Raw genomic sequence first — 25,679 nt, 5'->3', positions numbered from 1 at the left:
TTCTTTATCGAGCTCTGCTGAGGATTGTTAATTAATAATTCAACATCTTTGATCCATTCTTGTGTTCTTGCTGTTTACTCGTTTATTACTTTACCTGTTTTATAGAGCTAATCGATCTTCAAGTTAGTTTTTAACTTATCATAAAGCCTACTACTGCAAGAGACAATTGGAGAGATGATACTTTAGGGTAAAGTGTACAACATTTAATTTCCAAAACTCCAAGAGTTTGGAGTTTACGGTTCAAATGGTACTGGGCCCGTAAACTCCATGACCTATATAAGAAAAACTTAGCCATTCTGATTCATTCTTGCCATTTCAAGCCTACAACTCTGGTTTGCTCTCAAGTATCATCCACATTCCATCCTTAGATCATCAAAGGTGTAAGTATTCTATCCCTTGATTATTTGATACACCTTATTAACTAACTTCATTCATTGATTTCATCCATCAAAATCATGTTTGTTTAGATCTTCAAGAAACACCAAGAACACCAAGAACACACACTAGTGTTCTTGGACCTTAAACACCCTTTCAAGCTCCTTTATTGTAAGTATTCTTACCCTAGTGTGTTATAAGGCTTGTTTCACTTCTTATTCAACTAGAAAACAAAAAGAAACACAAGATGAAAGGTGTTTACGGCCAAGGCATGTTCTTCGGGTGGAAACCCTAATAGATGGGGCAAAGTGCACCCTAGTCCCTTCCTTAGCCTTGGATACTAGTCTAGATCACTTCCTTGAAGTGTTTAGGACCTTAAACATCAAAAATACCAAGCTTACATAGAGTTTTCAGCCGTAAACTCATAGAGAAATGGTCTATGGGCCGTAAACTCTATAAAGTGGTGCCATTGTGCCACTAATGCTTCCGAAGGCTTAGACTTGAAGTAAAGATACTTCTTTAGGACTTATAAGACCTGAAAACACAAAATAGTACTTAGTACCATGATTTTATGGCCATAAACTCATGGGGAAATGACCATGGGCCGTAAACTCATGAGTTGTTACCATTTGGACCATAAACTCCTTTGAGAAGCCCTACACCCCTTAGATGCAACCCTAATGTACTCCTATCACTTGAATCAAAGTGTTATCCATGTTTTAGGGTGTATTTATTTGATTTATTAGTTGTTAATTGACTAATAAGATACATATATGTGTCAATATATGTTAAATAGGATCCGTTTGTATGCTCAAGTCTTCACTTGACACTTAGCATCATATACCATCCGTTCATCCAAACCACTCACTACAGGTGAGTTTATACCCCTTAATGAACCTTTTAAATGTTTTTAAATGCTTTTATGGGGGGGGGTGGATACAAGTTGAATCATGTTAGTTATTATATTAATCACATGTGATTAATAACTATCAAACTATGGATTTACTACGCTTTTAACTGTTTTACCAAGCATACCACTTTAAAATGACTTTCTCAAACGTTTTTACATGTTAAACTCTTTATCAAAATGTCTTACGTACTATATATTTCCTTTCAAACTCTGTTACAACTGTGTTTCAAACAAAGGTTTTATCATTTGACATCAAGTCATTAATTTTTATTATTAAACTTTTCAAATGTTTTACAAAACTTCTTTTAAATATTTATATTGTCAAATGCATGCCTATATATGTATAGTTATATAAGTAATGTTTAAAGGACTTAGGACTGCTAGCTCGCTTTAATTCCTTTTCCTTGTTTGGATGTGGCTTTAGGGTATCGGTTATTTGTCCGAATGTCATCTAAATATTAGTTATATATTATGTATACATAGATAGACATAAAAGTTCTATCAGTCAATTCAGTACCTTTGGGTAGCAAGGGCATACATTCAGTCATATACATACATTACTAGTAACTATAACAAGTATAGTTTAGGAGATACTATTTACTATTCCAAGTACAAGGAATCACACAAGAGTCAGTTCATTCATGAGTCTATACAAATATACTACATACTATATGAAGAGATACTATAACATACTATATGAACAGATACTATTACATACTATAACAGAGAATACTAGACAGAGAATACTAGACAGAGAATACTAGACAGTATACTATACAAAGAATACTATACAGAGAATACTCTACAAAGAATACTATTACTATAACTAGATTCGGAGATAACATAATGTGAGGTAGTACTTCATGACACATCGACCATTTCGTTATGTGTTGTAACCAGAATCTCCTGGAGGGAGAGCGTGAGTTTTTTTGTATAGATCTATACTAGATTGACTATCCTACACCTTTTCTGTTCGCTACAGTGGGACTTGCAAGTCTACGGGTGCCAAATGTCATTTCTTCCGATGTCCTTCATCGTCGTGTTTTAGTCAGATTAGTATGGTAACAATCCTATCACATTTTTCCTTAAACCATTGGTTTTAAGGTAGTTATTACTTTAGTGATTAATACAAATAATACTGTAGTACACATATACATTTTACCATTATTTTCAAATTGTGATCTTCTCGCATAAAGGGTAATGTAAGGCTATATTTGATAATTATAGTTCTACATGTGAAAAACCTTCATTCTTACAGAGAGGCAAACCTTCAAAACAGTCGGGTCTTGGTAGAAGACTACTTTTATACTAATAGGAAATATAGGATTTTCTAGGGTTTTCATACATATACAAACTTTTTCACTAAACATTTACTAGTCTTTTCTTTACAGTTTTACTACGCAATGACACTAAAATTCTTATGAATTCACCAGCTTAAATGCTGATCTACGCTTTCAAAATAACTTGTATTCTCAGGTCACCAGTAGATAGCTACGATTACTAGGTTTTGAGAAGATGGAGCAGTCAAGACTCGTCTTTCATTTTGATTACTTATCATGTCTTATTCTATAAAACAACACTCATGTATTAAAATTTTACTATTAATGCAATGGATGATCTTGTTGCTTGTTTACTACTTTGCACTGTTGTGACACTTTACATGACGTCCTCCGCCCCAGAACATTTCCACCATTCTTGGTTTTGGGGTTTGACACAATATTAGTACTACGTTGTTTATTTGTCTTAATTTTAAGGTAAAAATATATTTTTAAAAACTTTTTGAAACATATAGAATTGGTATCACGTTGCAGCTCAGTTGGTTTGGCTTCGATGATATGTTTTAGGGTTGCAGCTCGGTTGGTTTGACTTATGATTTTTGTTTCTGTAGGGGTCAATCAATCAGTCTTATGGAGATGTTACCTTACCTGTGATTGACCCGTCACATAGAAGAAACACTTTATTTTCTCTTAAAAAACAGAATGCATTAGCTTCCTTTATAGATTCGCAGTGTGATAAATAGTTTGTTATTTTTTGTATGTATTCACACATTTTATCAATCTAACAATATAAGTATAAATATAAATGTGTAATATGATAATTTTTTAGTGAGTCAAGGATTACAATATGAAATCTGTGATTTCGTGATGAACATCAATATGTTGCCCTGGATTTGTGGCCACTAATAGCTTCCCTGATATTCGACCAAATCTTATTTATTTAACCATTGTTTTTTGTTAAAACTAGTATGGCTTCTTTGATTATCTTTAGAAATTTATTGTTCTAGTGAAAAGAAAACATAGTTAGAAAGGTTAGAAAAAACATACATGCCATCATAGATCATTTTCCAAAAAGACGAATTTAACATTGTGATTTGTATTGATTTTGTATTTCTATAGAATTTTCTTTCAAGTCAAGGAAAGATGAATCCCACTTGTAGGCTATAGATTTCGGTCTATCTGACTTCATAAGAGCAGGTCAGTTTAATATCCCATTTTTTTCAGTACAAAAATAACTTACAATGTACTTTTTGTGTTTTTCTGTGAAGGAAATTTAGTTTGAAGTACAATCTAAATCTACTAAGGGCAAAAAAGTAAAATCTACAGAGTGATCCACTACAGTTGGAGGATATTGATATAACTTAATCTATCATAGGTTGGAGAGAGTTAGAACACCACTTTTCCTACTAAAGTAGGATGGCGTTGACACCCTTAGGAAGTTCCATCTTCTCATGTTGGAAGAAAAAATCAGGAAAGAGAGGACAAAGTTAGGGATAGTAGAACTATCTAATAGTAGGTTTTGCACTAATGTCAATAATCTGTGAGTTTTGTTTATCTTCAAACTTTACTGAATTTTTCCCACGGTCGAATTATGTTGATCAACACATCGGTTGAAACGAACATATAACACTTCAAGATACTGTTGTGTGGTGTTGTTTACTCGATTCCTTATGTTGTTTGTTCAAAACATAGATAGTGTACACTTGATGTACTTATCTCTCTAAGTAGATGTCTATACTAGAGCAAATGGTTGGATTTTTTGATTACACCGTCTTGCAACAACTTGAATTGCTAAAAACCTAAAAACACAACAAACCTTTTGGAAATGGTTTAATCGAAATCTGACCCCCGCAACGCGGGGGTCCCTTTTCTAGTTATTAATTAAGGGATTCAAATACATTGTTTCAGCTTAATAATAAATGCTCTCAAGACAATTTCATAGATAGACCCTAACTAAAATTTCTTAGACTCCACTTCTACACTACCATCACAACATCATTTCCATTTACATAGCCAACCAATAAACCTAGTCCACTAGGAGCACCTTGTTTTTCCTAATTTCCTTCGTGGACAATACTCCACTTCGTGCACCTTTTTATTATTGAAAAATGAAAGTTAGATCCATGAAGTTGGATAGATTGATGTTCCGATTGTTAGAAGCAAAAATGCATTTGACATAATCATATCCCCATCCTATATTTTCATGTGTTTTACAGTCTAAAGATCATACAAATGAAGTCAATTCATATGTAAGGGAACATGAGAATGTTACCACATAATAAAATCAATAATATGGATGAGAGTTGAACTTAAATCGAGAGAGCAAGAGCTATTGAATCCCAATCCAAAAGTAGTTTGTAGTACAACACTACTAAATAAGTAAATCAATCAAAATATTCATCAATTTATATAATAATTGATATGACCTGATGTCCAGAAAAAGGTCATCATTCACCAAAGAGGAGTTTCATTTCTAGTACTTCACATCACCTTCAGAAAGAAGAAACTTTAAATAGAGATTATGGAGTGTAATATAGATTAATAACATACGACAAAATGGATGGAAGGATTTGAAATAAATGGTGATGCATGCTGATGGCGATCATAACAGAGAAAGGGGACAATTATTTACAGAGAAAATTATACTTGTGCTTTTTGTAGGTCTCTTGGACATGGACATACAACATGGTTATAATTTTTTTCTTGAACAGGTGGTATCCATGCACCAGAACTTGCAACCTATGTGAAATCATTAAATGAACAAACAAAAACCAATTAGAAAGAATAAATACCAAATGAAAAAAAAAGTTAGAACCACGAACCTTTGTCATTGTGAACATGATAAGTTAAATTTTCCTTTGGTAATATAAAAATCACAATAAAAATAGTTAATTTGATTGAAAGGAAAAATTCGGAACACGATGCCTAGTCCTTTATAAAGATTTCGATAAATTCTGTAACATCCCAAAATTTGAGGCCAAAAATTTATTTTTAAATTAAGGAAGTCATAAAATATGTTACCAAAACATTTTCAATATTACATCAGATTTAAACCACAATGTTGTGTCTCAAAATAATAACATCATAAGTGATGGAAATCAGAGTACAATCCCAGAAGCTCATTGCGGAAATCATGTGTGAATGTGTGATGCGCTGCTACACCGCTGGCTCCTTCCCCTTAGACGAAGAGGTACCTGAACCAAACCTAAAACCGTAAGCACAAAGCTTAGTGAGTTCCCCCATCATACCACATACCATATAATATCGTCGGTATCTTTCAACCGATAACTATCATCGGTATCTTTCAACCTGTATCTATCATCGGTATCTTTCAACCGGTAACTGTCATCAGTATCTTTCGGTCGGTATCTGTCATCGTTATATTTCAACCGGTAATTGGGGACTATTTCACCCCCTACCATTATCATACAATAACAAGGTATTGTTGAATCAAAAAGTGACCCTCTTGAACTTTTGCTACCGCAGCGCCCAAGCACACCGTAGTCAAGCAACCTATTCATCAGTTGCTATCCGAAGTCTTCAGCACCGTAGTCTATATCTTTACTTAGTTTTTTTTGTATGTTTTGTAATACACTCTAATATCCAGTATGCCTTACATGGCTACTATTAGAGTTTTAAACTTCTCTATGAATAAAGATCATTTCTAATGTATTCAGTGTGTGTGAATCTCTTATAAAATTCTAATATACATCTTTAAATTCTGATTCTATCTTACTTATAAAAGCTTCTTACTCTCATCATCTCTCTTCGAAGAGCAAGTCTCTTGTGACTTAATCACTAAGCTAGATCTCACTTACTAACTCGGTTTGAATGCATTCCTTGTTATGAATCTGCTTTTGTGTATACTTGATATAACAATTGTTGTCATTTACATTTCTTTACTTTTCCACATCTAACTCACTAACTTCTAACTCTTAATATTATTGTTGAGCTAACAGATCCTTCAAGATTAACTATTCCGCTATATACTTGTTCTAACCTTTTTGTTCAAGTGTGTCTCAAAGTTTTTCTCTCAACAATTGGTATCAAAGCCATAGTGGTTGCTTTTTGAAAATTGGAACTCTGATTTTTCGAAGAGCTTTCTATACCACTGAAGCTCATTTCTAAACAAAAAAATCTTCAAAATGACACAATCGTTATCACTGAATGTCTCCACCAGTGTTGGTGGTTCTAATCGAGCCCCAATACTGGTTGCGAATGAGTATCATCACTTGTCTCAAAGGATGGAAAGATATCTCACATGACTTGGTACAGATGTCTGGAGATCCGTAGAAGAAGGACCCTATGTCCCAGTCCTTACACCAGTCCAAACTGATGGAGCCACATCAAGGCTAGGAGGAGGTCAACCAGCTTTGAACCGTCCCACCAAAGATGATCTAGACAGGATGGAAAATGATGCTATTGCCTTTTATGAAATATCTTGTGGAGTTTCTCCTGAAAACTTCGACATCATCATAAACTGCAAATCAGCAATGGAGTTTTGAGATGTTCTCAAAAACTTGTACGAAGGTTCAGAGCAGGCTCAAGACAAGAAGCTCACTACAGCACTTAATGAATTCAACAACTTCAAAGCCCACTCCGGTGAAAGGTTGGAAGACTCATTTAAGAGATTCAACTTGATTGTCACAAAATTGTCCAATGCGGGTACCATCCGCAGCAATCATGAAACAAATCTATAGTTCCTTAATGGCTTGGGAAGACACTGGACAACAGCCAAAATGATTGTACAAGGTGACAGGAAGATTCACTCGTTATCTCTCTATAAGCTCTATTGAGAGTTGGAAGCTCAAGAGTCCACCGTACTCAAGGACTGCTTAGACTTCGGAGGTCCACTTGCACTAGTAGTATAATCACCTCACACTCAAACCTATCCCACTTCGTATGAGTCACCACCGCAGTCATATGAAGCTGACTCGGAATATGACGATGAAGAAGAGTTTCAGAATGCCATCGCTCTTATTAATAAAAAATTCAATTGCTTACCACCTTCATTTTGTAAAAACCAACAATACTGTAACAGCCCGGATTTCCAGGTATCTTTTATGCTTTCAATTTTGATGTTTTGCGAGGGGACTCGGTGAGTTGGAGCTCAGTCTCGCCGAGTAGAAACGCGATTCTGGACGTGGGTTCGCGCCTGGACTCGGCGAGTCCAAGGTGTGGACTCGGCGAGTCCACGCTGTTTAATGAAACCCTAATTTCTCGGGTTTGGGACCTATTTAAAGGGCCTTATGGCCGTCATTTGTGCTCACCAGTCCCTTGAGTGAAACCCTAGCGAGTGTGAGCATTTGGAGCAAAGTAGGAAGCCATTATTGACTTTGGAGGTGTCATCTTTCAAGGGAAAGGGAGAATCAGCCAAGGGGAAACAAGAGGAGCCACTTCCTGAGGGTTTGGGGTCCAGAACATCACATTTGAGGTACTATCTTCGAGCTATTCTCTGCTATGTTGATGTTATATTGATTTAGGGCTTATTGAGCCCTTTTGTGGCTAGATCTAGTGCTTCCTTGGTCCCTTAAGCGATTTAGATTATAGATCTGGACCCTTGGAGGTCCTGAGTGTCCATTTGGCCAAGATTTTTGTGAATCCATGGGGGTTTTGGATTGGAATCCTTATGACTAAGGTCAAAACACCATTTATGAGCCATGGGGTGTGTTATTAACACCAAGATAAGGACTTTACGTGATGAATCAGCTTAGGAAGGGCAGATCTATGAATTGTTGGAGCGGATCTGACCTCAGAAGCAAGTTTGAGTTGTTGCATGGCATGGACTCGCCGAGTCCGACGAACAGACTCGGCGAGTAGCCTGAAGATTGCCCTTAAATCGCTCAGTGAGCAATCCAGCCGAGTTATGGGTTGACTCAGTGAGTCAGGGAGATTTAGAGAGGGTTGACAGGTGTATTAAGTCGAACTGGAACTCGCCGAGTTGTTCTTGAGACTCGGCGAGTTGAGTCGGGGTGGCCCCGCGATTCTTCCAGGTGGAACTCGTCGAGTCAGGGGAGTACTCGACGTGTCAAAAAGGGAATCCTAGAGAGTTGGTGAAAACGTCTAGACTCGCCGAGTCGCCCTAGTGCACTCGCCGAGTATGGTCAAAGTTGACCGTTGACCATTGACCATTGACCGTTGACCAGAGTTGACCTGTGTTGACTTCTTAGGGATAGTCAACCTTAGTGATAAAAGTGTTAATTAGAGACATATGATGCTATAGGAGGATTAGAGCTCGGAGGATCGAGCACAAGGGATTTCTAGGATTCGTGAAATACCGAGATACGCGAGGTGAGTCTTCTCACTATACTTTACCTTGAGTAGGTAACCAGAGTTATGTGATCAGAGTATTTGTATCCTATGTGTATGTGATGTGTTTTACTGCATTACTTCTATGTGATTTATGCTGTGCATGTTTATAGAGTTGGAACCGGAAGGTTCCCAGAGTTAGAACCTGAGGGTTCACAGAGTTTGGGTGCACGGACCCATAGAGTTATAGCCTCGAGTGGCTACTATGTGTTATGTGTGTAGTATTTTGGGGAACTCACTAAGCTTCGTGCTTATAGTGTTAGTGTTGTTGTTTCAGGTACTAGCGATGAGCGTGGGAAGGCGCCGACTTGATCAGTACACACGCATGGGATTCTTTGATATATATGTGATCTTGGCATTTTGTATGATGTGAATTAGGATTTTAAACTTAATGTTTTATGAAATTAAATGAGAAATGTTTTTATATTTGAGAAAAATTATTTTGAAAATTCGCGGTGTTACAAGTTGGTATCAAAGCCTTGGTTTGAGGGATTCGAGTACACGTTTGGGCGTATTTGTAATCAAACTGAGGATTTGAGATTTATTTTCAAAAAGAGTAAAAGATTTTTGAAAAACGCAGAGCAGAGATGTGTGTACGATCAGTCCGCGCCCGGACGGTGATTTCCCAAAATACCTTTATATTATGTGATATTGATATTGATATGATGTATTCGCATGATAGAGTAGGCTAGGTGTTACTATTAGGACTAGAGTGGCCTGATTTGTGATGCCTTAGCCTAGGAAGAGGTGAGCTGCTATGAGATGCTTCAGAGTGAGTAGGTAGCAGCGAGGGGCTTATGAGAGATCTATTAGAGAGTGGTCTACGCATGATAGAGTACTTGGGATTTGGGATCTGAAGAGGAGGACTTGGGGTGTATTCTGATGCGGTGCGGACAGTAGTATTGGGCCCATACTACTGAAAGCACCGGAGCTGTGTGCAGCCCAAGTAAGAATCTTTGGAATACCAAGGATCGAGGAGGAAGAGTTGACGAGTGTGAGTATGCTCGTAGGGGTTCTAATTTATCGTATGTTGTATTTCAGAGGTAGATCATGGTGAGGACACGCTTGATGCCTGAGAGTAGTGGTACCAGTGATGAGGAGATCCGCCGGATCATTCATGAGGAGGTGGCTGTGGCCATCAGGGCAGATATACCGGAGATGTTTGGGTCCATTAAGACCACGCTGATAGAGACTTTTGACGAGCGTTATGCCGCTCTTTCTGAGGTCGCTGTTGCAGCGGCCACCGCAGCCATTGCTGCCGCGAGGCCGCAAGGTGGTGATGCGTTGCTGTTCCGTGAGTTCAGCAACACAAAACCACCAGAATTTGATGGGACTCAGGATCTGGTGGCAGTTATGAGGTGGATATCTGATATTGAGGGGTGTTTCTTCACTTGCTCGTATCCTGAGCATTTGAAGGTCAGGTTCGCGCTGAACCAGCTTCGCTTGGGAGCGAAGGACTGGTGGAAGTTTGTGACGGCGCATTTCACGCCTGCTGAGATTGTGGTAGTGACCTGGGAGAGGTTCACTACCATGTTCCGAGATGAGTATGTTCCCCAGGTGGAGAGGGAGCGTTTGGCCCAGGAGTTTCTGACCCTCAAGCAGGGTACTGAGTCGGTTACGGTGATCACCAGGATGTTCCACGAGAGGGCGATGTTCTGCCCTGAGCACGTGTCTACGGAGCAGGCACGCATGAGCTGCTATCTGAGTATCTTGAGGCGGGACATTCGGGAGTTCGTGGCGAACTCCTTGTACCGGACATTTGCCGAGCTTCAGGCAAATGCCTGGAAGAGGGAGATTGAGCTTGAGACTCAGGCCAGAGAGGAGGCGGAGTCTCAGGGGAGGGATCGGCGACCGACACACAGTCTTAGCCGGCAGCCAAGCGAGCCAAGCCCGTTGATCCCAAACCAGGGAGCCAGAAGGGCTGCACTTGCGGGAAGTGTGGCAAGGGTCATGATGGAGTCTGCCGAGCGGGATCTTGCTACAAATGTGGCAAGGAGGGGCATATGGCCAAGGACTGCCCCAAGGGGTTTGCAGTGTGTTTTCGCTACAACCAGACCGGACACCGGAAGGCGGAGTGTCCGCAGTTGCGAGGAGCATCTCAGGGATCTGCTCCTGCCGCCATCAGAGCTACAGAAAGTCGGCCTATGAAGGCCGAGGCGCCGAGAGCTCGAGTGAGAGCCTTTCAGCTGACTACGGAGGAGGTCTGCGCTGCGCCCGATGTTGTGGCGGGTATGTTCTCTTTCGTGTATTTATATTGATGTTGAGATATTATGCTTATATTATGTTATGCGTAGGTACTTTCCTCGTGAACTCTGTACCTGCTTTAGTGTTATCTGACTCAGGTGCGAGTCGGTCTTTTGTATCTTTGGCCTTTAGTCAACATATCAGTGTTAGTCGTGAGGCGTTGAGTCGGCCTCTAAGAGTTTCCATAGCTGACGAGCAAGTGATTTATGCCACGGAGGTTCTCTGGGGATGCGTGTCAGAGATTTTCGGTGTTGAGTTCCCGATTGATCTGGTTCCTATCGCGATGGGTGACGTCTGTGTCATTGTGGGCATGGACTGGTTGAGCAGATTCGGCACAGTTATCGACTGCGAGCGTCAGTTGGTGACCATACGAGACCCTAGTGGGGGAGTTCTTTCGATGTACGGCGAGGGTACACGTTCGGGATCAGCTTTTTGTTCGGCCGCTAGGTCAAGGCGGTGTCTACAGCAGGGCTGTAAGAGTTTTGTGGCGTATGTGATGGATACGCGAGTGGCTTCCGAGAGACCGAGTTCAGTTGAGGAGGTTCCGGTGGTGCGTGAGTTTCCAGATGTTTTTCCCGAGGAGTTGCCGGGTGTGCCTCCTGTGAGGCAAGTGGAGTTAAGTATTGATTTGGTTCCGGGGGCCGTGCCTATCGCTAAGGTGCCTTATCGCCTTGCACCTCCAGAAATGCAAGAGTTATCCTCGCAGCTTCAGGAGCTGCTGGGGAAGGGATTTATTCGGCCGAGCAGCTCCCCATGGGGAGCACCTATTTTGTTCGTCAAGAAGAAGGATGGTTCACACCGGATGTGCATTGATTATCGGGAGCTGAACAAGCTGACGATCAATAACCGTTACCCGTTACCGAGGATCGACGATTTGTTCGATCAGTTGCAGGGAGCATCTTGGTTCTCCAAGATCGATTTGAGGTCTGGATATCATCAGGTGAGAGTGCGGGATGAGGACGTCCAGAAGACAGCGTTCAGGACGCGTTATGGGCATTATGAGTGTGTGGTGATCCTTTTGGGCTCACCAATGCCCCGACGGTGTTCATGGATCTCATGAACCGAGTATGTAGGCCGATGTTGGATCGGTCGGTGATTGTATTTATCGATGACATTCTGGTATATTAGAGATCTAGAGAGCAGCATCAGGAGCATTTGAGGGAGGTCCTTGGGGTTCTGAGATCGGAGAAGCTTTATGCAAAGTTCTCCAAGTGTGATTTCTGGTTGCGGGAGGTCCAGTTCTTAGGACATCTTATTAACCAGGAAGGGATATTGGTCGATCCGGCCAAGGTTGAGGCGGTGATGAGTTGGCAGGTGCCGAAGTCACCTTCTGAGATCAGGAGTTTCCTAGGGTTGGCGGGGTATTATCGGAGATTTATCAGGGATTTCTCCAGGATTGCAGTGCCACTCACCAGATTGACCCGGAAGGGTGTTGCTTTTTCATGGGGTCCCGAGCAGCAAGCCTCCTTTGAGACACTTCGCCAAAGGTTGTGCGAAGCCCCGATATTAGCTCTCCTGGAAGGGATGGAGGATTGTGTGGTATATTGTGATGCATCGATTTTGGGGCTGGGAGCGGTGCTGATGCAGAGGGGGCATGTGATAGCATATGCATCGAGGCAGCTAAAGCCTCATGAGACGAGATATCCCACCCATGATCTAGAGTTGGGGGCAGTAGTGTTCGCCCTCAAGATTTGGCGTCACTACTTGTATGGGGTTCGGTGTACGATATACACGGACCATAAGAGTTTGAGGTACTTGATGGATCAGCCCAACCTACATATGCGGCAGAGGAGGTGGTTGGATGTGGTCAAGGATTATGATTGTGAGATCCTGTACCACCCAGGCAAGGCTAATGTGGTAGCCGATGCGTTGAGCCGCAGGGTGGAGAGCACTCCACTGCGGGATGTATGTTTGAGATTGACCGTGATAGCTCCGGTACTGGATGCCATTCGTGGGGCACAGGCCGAGGCTGTGCAACCTGAGATGCAGAAGAAGGAACAGGTCGTTGGGTTGGTTTCGGAGTTCGTTACGGATGGTCGAGGGCTTATGACTTTTCAGGGTCGGATTTGGGTACCGTTTGTGGGCGGTACGCATACTACTTTGATGGAGGAAGCGCATCGATCGAAATTCTCGATTCATCCCGGGGCTACGAAGATGTATTTGGATTTGAGGAAGGAGTATTGGTGGACTTGTATGAAGAGGGACGTTGCATGGTTTGTGGAGAGGTGCTTGACCTGCCGTAGGGTTAAGGCCGAGCACCAGAGGCCGCATGGAAAGTTCCAGCCATTGGAGGTTCCCGAGTGGAAGTGGGAACAGATCACTATGGATTTCATAACCAAATTGCCGAGGACTGCGAGAGGAGTTGATGCAATTTGGGTGATTGTGGACAGGTTGACGAAGAGCGCTTACTTCCTTGCCATCAGTGAGAGTTCTTCAGCGGAGAAATTGGTGGAGGTGTATGTGAGGGAAGTGGTATCTCGGCATGGGGTACCGATCTCGATTGTTTCAGACCGTGATGTGCGTTTCATTTCCAGATTCTGGAAGAAATTTCATGAGGAGTTGGGTACTAAACTGCATTTTAGTACCGCATATCATCCCCAGACAGACGGCCAGAGTGAGCGGACGATTCAGACGCTTGAGGACATGCTCCGAGCATGTGTGTTGGATTTCGGGGGTAGTTGGGATGCATATTTACCCTTGGCACAGTTTTCCTACAACAACAGCCATCATTCGAGCATTGGTATGCCACCCTTTGAGCTATTGTATGGGAGGAGGTGTCGGACCCCCATTTGTTGGGGAGAGGTTGGGCAGAGAGTGATGGGTAGTACAGAGATCATGCTTCAGACGACAGAGCAGATTCAGCAGGTCAGACAGAGGTTGTCGACCGCCCAGAGCCGACAGAAGAGTTATGTGGACAGACGCCGGTCCTAGCTTGAGTTTCAGGTCGGCGATCTCGTTCTCCTGAAGGTCTCTCCTTGGAAAGGAGTGATTCGATTCAGGAAGAGGGGCAAGTTGGGGCCCCGATATATTGGTCCATTCCGTGTGATCGCGAGGGTAGGCCGGGTAGCCTATCATTTGGATTTGCCAGCAGAGTTGGGGTAGATTCACAACACTTTTCATGTGTCACAGCTGAGGAAGTGTATAGCCGATGAGTCAGCAGTGGTTCCATTAGAGGATATTCAGGTAGATGCGAGCCTGAATTATGCCGAGAGGCCGGTGGCCATCAGAGATCGGAAGATCAAGGTTCTAAGGAACAAGGAGGTACCCTTGGTGTTGGTTTAGTGGCAACATCGGAAGGGATCAGAGATGACCTGGGAGACGGAGCGTGAGATGCGTGAGCAGCATCCGGAGCTATTTTCAGAGCGAGACTTCGAGGGCGAAGTCTAGTTCTAGTGGGGGAGAGTTGTAACAGTCCGGATTTCCAGGTATCTTTTATGCTTTCAATTTTGATGTATTGTGAGGGGACTCGGCGAGTTGGAGCTCAGACTCGCCGAGTAGGATCGCGATTCTGGACGCGGGTTCGCGCCTGGACTCGGCGAGTCCAAGGTATGGACTCGGCGAGTCCGCGCTGTTTAATGAAACCCTAATTTCTCGGGTTTGGGACCTATTTAAAGGGCCTTATGGCCGTCATTTGTGCTGACCAGTCCCTTGAGTGAAACCCTAGCGAGTGTGAGCGTTTGGAGCAAAGTAGGAAGCCATTATTGACTTTGGAGGTGTCATCTTGCAAGGGAAAGGGAGAATCAGCCAAGGGGAAACAAGAGGAGCCACTTCCTGAGCGTTTGAGGTCCAGAACATCACATTTGAGGTACTATCTTCAAGCTATTCTCTGCCATGTTGATGTTATATTGATTTAGGGCTTATTGAGCCCTTTTGTGGCTAGAGCTAGTGATTCCTTGGTCCCTTAAGCGATTTAGATTATAGATCTGGACCCTTGGAGGTCCAGAGTGTCCATTTGGCCAAGCTTTTTGTGAATCCATGGGGGTTTTGGATTGCAATCCTTATGCCTAAGGTCAAATCACCATTTATGAGCCATGGGGTGTGTTATGAACACCAAGATAAGGACTTTACGTGATGAATCAACTTAGGAAGGCCAGATATATGAATTGTTGGAGCGGATATGACCTCAGAAGCAAGTTTGAGTTGTTGCCTGGCATGGACTCGCCGAGTTCGACGAACAGACTCGGCGAGTAGCTTGAAGATTGCCCTTAAATTGCTCAGTGAGCAATCCAGCCGAGTTATGGGTTAACTCAGTGAGTCAGGGAGAGTTAGAGAGGGTTGACAGGTGTATTGAGTCGAACTAGAACTCGCCGAGTTGTTCTTGAGACTCGGCGAGTTGAGTTGGGGTGGCCCCGCGATTCTTCCAGATGGAACTCGTCGAGTCGGGGGAGTACTCGACGTGTCAAAAAGGGAATCCTAGAGAGTTGGTGAAAACGTCTAGACTCGCCGAGTCGCCCTAGTGAACTCGCCGAGTCGGGTCAAAGTTGACCGTTGAACGTTGACCGTTGAACGTTGACCGTTGACCAGAGTTGACCTGTGTTGACTTCTTAGGGATAGTCAACCTTACTGATAAAAGTGTTAATTAGAGACATATGATGCTATAGGAGGATTAGAGCTCGGAGGATCGAGCACGAGGGATTTCCAGGATTCGTGAGATACCGAGATACGTGAGGTGAGTCTTCTCGCTATACTTTACCTTGAGTAGGTAACCAGAGTTATGTGATCAGAGTATTTGTATGCTATGTGTATGTGATGTGTTGTACTGCATTATTTCTATGTGATTTATGATGTGCATGTTTATAGAGTTGGAACCGGAAGGTTCCTAGAGTTAGAACCTGAGGGTTCACAGAGTTTGGGTGCACGGACCCATAGAGTTATAGCCTCGAGTGGCTAATATGTGTTATGTGTGTGGTATTTTGGGGAACTCACTAAGCTTCGTGCTTACAGTGTTAGTGTTGTTGTTTCAGGTACTAGCGATGACCGTGGGAAGGCGCCGACTTGATCAGTACACACGCATGGGATTCTTTGATATATATGTGATCTTGGGATTTTGTATGATGTGAATTGGGATTTTAAACTTAATGTTTTATGAAATTAAATGAGAAATGTTTTTATATTTCAGAAAAATTATTTTGAAAATTCACGGTGTTACAAATACAATCGACCACCTTTCAACCGCAACTTTCAAAACAATCACTTTCGTTCCACTAAGAATCCTCTCCCTCCACCGCAGCCTCAGCTAACACAGTCTATAGATGTACCACCGCAGTCCCAATCAACTGACTTCGGTACCTCTTTAGAAGACAAGAGTGACATTTTTATATGTCACAAGTGCAACAAAGAAAACCATTTTGCCAAAGATTGCAAGGCAAATGTAGTGTATGATAGAGACTTCTATCTCAGAATGGCTCAAGAACTAGAAGACAAAGAAAAGGGAAAAGCCTACGTTGCTCAAGTGAAAAGGAATCATCAAGTGTGGTCATCAGGAGATGATGATGAAGATGATCTCAGTAAAGGAAAAAGCAAGATCTGTATGGTAGCAACTGTTGTGTAACATCCGGAATTTCAGGTATTATATTTATTCATTTTATTTTGAGTTCTGTGGAAGAACTCGGTGAGTCTGCGCTGTTTAATGAAACCCTAATTTCTCGGGTTTGGGGCCTATTTAAAGGGCCTTATGGCCGTCATTTGTGCTCACCGGTCCCCAGAGTGAAACCCTAGTGAGCTTGAGTGCTTGGAGTGTCATAAGGAGCCATTGTTGTCCTTGGAGGTGTTATCTAGCAAGGGAAAGGAAGCTATAGCCAAGGGGGAAGCAAGAGGATCAACTTCCTGAAGATTTGAGGTCCAGAACATCGCGATTGAGGTACTATTTTCGAACCATTTTCTGTTAAGGTGATGTTCTTGTTGATTTAGGGCTTAATGAGCCCTTTTGTGGCTAGATCTAGTGCTTCCTTGGTCCCTTAAGTGAGTTAGGTTCTGGATCGGGACCCTTGGAGGTCCAGAGTGTCCCTCTATCCAAGCTTTTTATGAATCCATGGAGGTTTTTATGAATCCATGGAGGTTTTGGTTTGGGTTCCCGTAGAGACTCGGCGAGTCCACGCCAAACTCAGCGAGTTGAGTTGACCATTGACCAGAGTTGACCGGTGTTGAATTGTTAGGGTTAGTCAACCGTAGTTGGGAAAGTGTTAATTAGAGATGTATTGTGTTATAGGAGGACTATAGCTCGGGGGATCGAGCACTAGTGATTTCAGGGATTTGTGAGTTACCGAGATACGCGAGGTGAGTCTTCTCACTATACTTTACCTTGAGTAGGTAATTAGAGTTATGTGATGCAGTGTTTGTATGCTATATATATGTGTATGTGTTGCACTGCATTCTTCTATCTGATTTATGTTGTGCATGTGTATCAGAGTTAGAACCTGAGGGTTCACAGAGTTTGGGTGCATGGACCCACATAGTTATAGCCTCGAGTGGCTAATGTGGGTTATATGTGGTATTTTGTGGAACTCACTAAGCTTTGTGCTTACAGTGTTTTGTGTTATGTGTTTCAGGTACTAGTGAGGATCGCGGGAAGGCGCCGACCTGATCAGTACACCCGCAGGATTTTTATGTTATGAGATCTCGGGATTTTTATTATGTTATGGATTTGAATTTCAAAAAATGATATTTTTATGAATACTAAATGAATTATGCTTTTATAAAATGCGAAAAATTGTTTTGAAATTTACGGTGTTACATGTTGATGAAGACGACTCAACCAATCTAAAGAAGAACCATTGCTATATAGCAAAAGATGGAACTCTCAGCATTGTGGATCAAGTAAAACTTATGACTTAAACTTTAAATTACAACATGCATGATTGTCAACCTTTCATAGACACAGTCAATGACACATGTGCTGCCGTCCTTACAGACTACAATAAAGCCTTAGATGAGAAGAACATCGCTTCACAGGAGATGTTCCACGTTAGAGGAAATTTGAGCAATAATAGACTCAAAATGTTAATGTTAGAGAAGGACTTGATGCTAGAAAAAGATGCTAGGATGTTAAGTGAAACACAACTAGAAATAGCCTTGAATCATAGCGATTTAGCACAGAGTGAAATTGTACGCTTAAATCTTTTAATTGAAAATCTTTTTAATGAAACTGAGGCCTTTGAGAATCTTGTTAATAATAAGAATGTTGATTACACTTTTAATTGGGGTTGGTCCAATGGTTACCCAATCGTAATGTACTTGTCAGCTCGGTTCACTCTGGAACGTCCCTATGTCCCTCCATACCACAACTTCTTGTTCCCAGTGAATGACCAAACATTTCCTGAGGATATCCAAGCTAATTTTGGTAAACTCCATGATCTGAGTAATAATTGTGTTATAGAGGAAATTCTCCCTGAATTTTCGACTCATGTTGATAACATAGTTCATTCAGATTCTCAGACATCATCCGTAGCCGATGAGGAAATTGTTATTGAAAGTCTTGAAGTCTCATTTGTAATGACCATAAAATTTCAACAAATTTTTAACTTTTCAAAAACAACCCATTTTCATAATGTTATTACAAAAAGGTTTTCAATACAATTATTATCAGAGTCTTCCCAGAACTACATCACAAAACATAATCATGAGGAGCGGTACGATCACGCCTTTTCCTTGCCACGGTCTCCTGAAGAACCTGAAAAACATTAAACCACAACTGTAAGCCCGAAAGCTTAGTGAGATACCCCCAAAATACCAACCACATATACCATACACGCATAACATGCCATATCATATGAGAACATAGAACAACCATGCACTTCGGGTCTACTGTGTGACTGGTCCGCCGCACCTGCCAACACTCCACCTGGTCCACCCTCGGAGTCTAGCCATATACATCGAGTCTGCAGTGTGATTGGTCCGCCCGCACCGGACCTTCAATCCACCTGGTCCACTCTCTGAGACTACAGTATGATGGGTCCGCCCGCACCGGGCCTTCAGTCGGCCTGGTCCACTCTCTGAGCCTCGGCACGTCTGGTCCGCCCTCTTGGGGCCTACAGCCAATCCGGACCACTCGTTGGGCCTTCGGGACAACTGGTCTGCCCTGGGTATGTTGGCCTACAACACAAAGTAGGACCCACCTCAACCCAACCCCAATCCAACAACCATGTGCACATAAACATTCAAGCATATAACAATTTACCCTCAATCAACCGATCTAATAGATCATATAACATAACATTCTCCCTACCAGGATGCCGACCTAACCGGTCAGTAGCATAGCATCATCCTACATACCAGGATACCGACCTTAACCAGGTCTCTAACATAACACCATCCTAACTACCAGGATGCAAACATAGCAAAGCAATAACATAACAACGATACCCGGATCTCAGTCCGATAAAAGGGCTCGCCTTGGTGCCTTAGACCCTGTTGATATAGTGAGGATAACTCACCTCGCAATTGCCAACTGAACAGAAAAACCCAAGCTGCTCCGACCACTGATTCCATCTCCAACACTGGCCAATCACCAAAACTCTGAACTCAAAACAAAATCCAACAATTACCAGAATGCCCCTGGAATCAACTGGTCAACCATTGGTCAAAGTCAAAGTCAACCCCTGACTGACTCTACTCGCCGAGTCAACCCGATGACTCGCCGAGTCCCCATGCACAGCACTTCCCCAAACCACGACTCAACTCGCCGAGTCACCCCGAGACTCGCCGAGTCCAACAACTCTGAGTCCTTTCACACTCGACTCACCGATTCACAGCTCAACCAGAAGAAAGGTTAGGTCCTCACGACCAGACTCGTCGAGTCCAAGAACAGACTCGCCGAGTCCAAGGCTATCTTCAACCTACTCGCCGAGTTGTTCTTCCAACTCGCCGAGTTCCAGTCCATCTTGAAGCAACTCGCCGAGTACACCTTTGTGACTCGCCGAGTGCCTCTAGATCTTAACCCATACAGAAGCCTTCCAAGCCATGCAGTTGATCCAAAACGTAGATCTACCCTTCTACAACCCATCCATCACGTAAAGTGGCAAACTTTACGTGAATCCAAAGAGATCTAGGCATTATACACTCTAGGGCTAGGGTTTGGGACAAGATGACTTCACCAAACACTCAAGCACAGGGACTTTAATGCACTCTAGACCTTCTCCATTCCAGATCAGAGGTAGCAACCTCAGATCTAACCTTCAAACTTGAAATACCACGAGCTAAACTTTCCACTCATGCCAAAATGAAGAATCTAGAAGAATAACAACCCAAGAAACGAAGTAATACCTCAAAAGGAAGCCCAAACAGAAGAGAAAACCGAATCTTAGCAAAGCCCTTTGCTCCAAGCCTCCTAACTCTCCAAGATCTTCTTCCAAAATCTCTCCTCCAAGGTTCAAATGCACTCAAATCCGTCACAATCGCGTTTTAGGGTTTTCTGGACTTCAAGAGAGGGTAAAGAGGCTAGGGAGAGGGTATAATGTCCTTTATATAGGGCTCATCCTCCGAAATTAGAGTTTTCTCCACTCAGCGCCTACTCGCCGAGTCCAGCCTTCGACTCGCCGAATAGGCCACTTAACACGTCACCAGAGACGTGACCCTACTTGTCGAGTCCACCCATGGACTCGTCGAGTTCCCCTTTCATACTTACACTTTGAACCCTGAATTTATACTCCTGAACTTGGGATGTTACAATTCTCCCCCACTTAAATTAGGCTTCGTCCTCGAAGCGTGCGGCAACTCAACTCCAAAACTACTCCCGTAACGCACCACCTGGCATTAACCAGACCAGGTTACTCAAGGCACAACCACCGAAACCCAAAACCCAATTTTTCCTTTTGCGGTGTTCTGACCACCGCTTCAAGCCGGCCATCGGCCTCATCCACACTTATTACTAAGTATCACTCCATGATACATCACTTGCTCCAAATCACGACAATCACTCGACCCATATGAGCTATAAATAACCATGAACCACCGGAATCCCGATCTGAGTCCAACTCTATCCACTCCAGGTTGTCAGAAGGACACATCCTTCAGTCTTAGAGCAACTCCCATGAGTTCTCCTACGCAATCTTATACCCTTGACTGACTGATTCTAACATCCTCGGATTGGGAAAACCCGATGCACTGACGACACATCTAAACATCCCCCGGGATGAATTACCACTACATACACAAATCCTTGATCAAAATCAAGTTGGTAATCCAAGACTCCATCCCTGCATCCTTTCCGAGCCTCTTGGCTCTACACCCTCGGAATTCCTTCCGCAACATCAGCAGACATCCAATCCGGATGTGATTCCATACCACTTCCGCAACATGTTGCTCAATGACCATAATTGGAACACTCCAATCACAAATCTGCACTACTGCTTTCACTTCCATGAACTTACACTCCCTCTCGGAGCTACATTCTTTTCCCTTTCCTTACTAAGGAAAACCACTTGGCTGCCTTGTCACTACCACAAGTGCCACGGTGCTCACTCGATACTACACCATTTCCATATAACTTAACCGCTATCCCATGCACCACACATGCTCTGAATTTGATCGCAAGGACTCTCGAGTCCATGCACTATCACCACTAATCAAGATAAATACCCGGGGCCAGACCTTCTAACGCTAACACATCGCGACATACTCAATTCATTTCCTCGAACCGATCTAACGACACCTGTAGAGTCTTTAGCATGACTGGACCGCCTTACCAGGCATGCAGCCAATCTGGACCACTCTCAGAACCTTCAACCGATCTGGACCGCCCTCCAGGGCCTTCAGCCTGGATGGACCGTTCTCCGAGCCTTCGGCTTGACGGGTACGCCTACCAGCCTTTAGTCTACCCGGACTGCTCAACTGGCATTCATCATTCTGAGTTATCTCTCACGGAAACCCTCCCATGCATACTGTTCTATCCCTCTAGGGGTTTCGAACTCTATCTCCATCCTACATACTCAATCCCACCCCGATCCCAGGCCCTTCACAATCAAATACCCTCGGTCTGTATCCCGCCCAACATGCCTGCCACTTACTCATACCAGCCTACGCTCTTGGCTGACAGAAACACTGTTGAATCCCATGCATCTAAAAAACCTCTCATGTTCATCAATCTTCCGGAGAATTCTCCAATTCTCCCCCACTTAGAGCACTGACTATCAACCACCGGTCGCCATCACCGACCTCCCTCAACAACTCTACACAACACAAACACTTACATGCGAACTGATTCCCATAAATACGAGCACCCTTCATGAAGTCACATATTAGAACGGATCATCTCACCTTGAAAGAAACCTGACCTTCAGCTAACCACTCCTCAAACTGCAGATGCTACCCGACATTCAGACCAAACACCAGACTTCCATTATTAACCGTCATGAATGATAACTAATCGAGACTTCCAACACTAAACCCATATCCATACCTTAACCCTCAAAGAACAACGAATACAATACCGAGAACCACACAACGAGACTAGCAGATAAATAATACTCCACAATAATCACAAGATAACAAGACATAAAGAAAGAAACATACCCGCAGCTGCATCTGGCACCACTCTGACCTCCTCTGCTGTAAGCTGCAAAGCACGACCCTGAGCCCTTGGGGGCTCCGCTCCACCCTGACCTCCACCCATGATCCTCAATGTGGCCGGTGCTAGAGCCTGCACCGGTCCTGCAACAAACTGTGGACAATTGACCCTCCAGTACCCAATCTGATGACAATGATAACAAATCCTCAAATCCCGAACCGGGGCTGACTGCCGACAATCCCTCTCATAGTGCCCCTACTTTCCGCACTTGTGGCATGCACCACCGGACCTACAACCTCCGGTGTGACCCTTCCCACACTTCCCACAAGTGTGGCTGCAATGACCTCCCACCCTAGAATCAGCTGTCTTGGAACGTTTCGGCGTTGGCTGCTATTGCGCCAGAGCATGCCTCAGCTCTCGCAACTACAACTCAATCTCCAACTCACGCAGCCTGGCGGCCTCCTGCAACTCTAACAAGGTCTCGCACCTCTGCGTAGACACAAACTGCCTGATATCCCTCTTGAGCATACTCAGGTATCGGGACATCTGAGCCTGCTCCGAAGCAAACTCGGGGCAAAACATCGCCCTCTCAGTGAACATCCTAGTGATCTCCGTCACCAACTCCAAATCCTGCTTCAGCTCAAGGAACTCCTGAGCTAATCTCTCCCTCTCAACCCGCGGAACATAATGAGTGTTGAACATCTCTCGAAACTGATCCCATGAAACCGCAACCCTCTGCGCATCCGAATATGACCCCATGGTCAATCTCCACTAATCCTTCGCCCCAAGCCTCAACAAGTTCAGAGCAAACCTCACCCTCTGATCAGCAGGGCACGCACACGTGAAGAAACACCCCTCGACGTCCGACAACCATCTCATAGCAACAATCGGGTCCTGAACTCCATCAAAGGTATGAGGTTTTGTATTATCAAAGTCCCGATACTGAAAACCTTGACCGACTCCTCCCCTTGCCGCTGGTACAGCCGCTATAGCCGTCGCGGCAGCCGTCTCTGTGAGGGCCGCATAGCGCTCATCAAAATACTCAATCATGGCGGTCTTGATCGACCCAAACAGTTCCGGCAACTCGGCCCGGAACAATGCAGCAACCTCATCATGTAGGATCTCACGAATCCTAGCATCCAACTCTCCTATGCTCATCTGACCAATAACCTCTGGCGGTACTGACCCACCCTGACTACCCTCTCCGGCTCCTGATCCTGACCCGGATCCTCTCTCAGCATGCCTCGTGACCACCATACTGAAAAACACCACAAGATCTCAGATACTTCCCACTATCCTAGGAACCAACTCCCAGCCCAACCCTAGAGGTCATGGTTTCCTTGATACGGGTATGGGTCATGTGCTTCCAGTACTACGGGCCCATACTACATTCCACACCTACCCATATTTGTATGAAGTACTACCACAACACCCTAGTGAAAACATACAAAACAAGCGCTCAACCCTCACTCCTAAAGGAACACCGAAAATCTCCCACAGAGGAACCCTAGGCTAGCAAGCATCATAAATCAGGCAACACTTTCATGAAATCCTGAAGATCTATAGCCTAGTACTAGCATGTTGTTCTATCAAAGCTCAAAAACGAATATCATGTATGGTATTTTGGGATTACCTACTGGCTCCGGCTAATCGTACCACCGCGTCCTCCTTTTACTCAATTTGAAAACCATTTTAAATTGTGTTTTAAAAAAAAACTCTCGCTGATTTGAGACTGGATTCACACGAATGTTCCTCCAATTCACTCAAACCAAGGCTCTGATACCAACTTGTAACGACCATAAAATTTCAACCAATTTTTAACTTTTCAAAAACAACCCAATTTCATAATGTTATTACAAAAAGGTTTTCAGTACAATTATTATAAGAGTCTTCCTAGAACCACATCACAAAACATAATCATGAGGAGCGGTACGATCACGCCTTTGCCTTGCCACGGTCTCCTGAAGAACATGAAAAACAATAAACCACAACTGTAAGCCCGAAAGCTTAGTGAGATACCCCCAAAATACCAACCACATATACCATACACGCATAACATGCCATATCATATCAGAACATAGAACAACCATGCACTTCGGGTCTACTGTGTGACTGGTCCGCCGCACCGGCCAACAGTCCACATGGTCCACCCTCCGATTCTAGCCATATACATCGAGTCTGAAGTGTGATTGGTCCGCCCACACCGAGCCTTCAATCCACCTGGTCCACTCTCTTAGACTATAGTATGACTGATCCGCCCGCACTGGGCCATCAGTCGGCCTGGTCCACTCTCCGAGCCTCAGCACGTCTAGTCCGCCCTCTTGGGGCCTACAGCCTATCCGAACCGCTCGTTGGGCCTTCGGGACAACCGGTCCACCCTGGGTATGTTGGCCTACAACACAAAGCAGGACCCGCCTCAACCCAACCCCAATCCAACAACCATGTGCACATAAACATTCAAGCATATCACAATTTATCCTCAATCAACCGATCTAACAGATCATATAACATAACATTCTCCCTACCAGGATGCCGACCTAACCGGTCAGTAGCATAGCATCATCCTACATACCAGGATATCAACCTTAACCAGGTCTCTAACATAACACCATCCTAACTACCAGGATGCAAACATAGCAAAGCAATAACATAACAACGATACCCGGATCTTAGTCCGATAAAAGGGCTCGCCTTGGTGCCTTAGACCCTGTTGATATAGTGAGGATAACTCACCTCGCAACTGCTGACTGAACAGAAAAACCCAAGCTGCTCCGACCACTGATACGATCTCCAACACTGGCCAATCACCAAAACTCTAAACTCAAAACAATAGCCAACAATTACCAAAATGCCCATGGAATCAACTGGTCAACCATTGGTCAAAGTCAAAGTCAACCCCTGACTGACTCTACTCGCCGAGTCAACCCGATGACTCGCCGAGTCCCCATGCACAACACTTCCCCAAACCACGACTCAACTCGCCGAGTCACCCTGAGACTCGCCGAGCCCAACAACTCTGAGTCCTTTCACACTCGACTCACCGAGTCATCCCTCGACTCAC

The sequence above is a fragment of the Lactuca serriola genome, chromosome 2 (assembly GCF_051521515.1).
Source record: "Lactuca serriola cultivar US96UC23 chromosome 2, Lser_US96UC23_V15, whole genome shotgun sequence".
NCBI classification, from domain to species: Eukaryota; Viridiplantae; Streptophyta; class Magnoliopsida; order Asterales; family Asteraceae; genus Lactuca; species Lactuca serriola.
Note: the sequence above shows the minus strand (reverse complement) of the source record.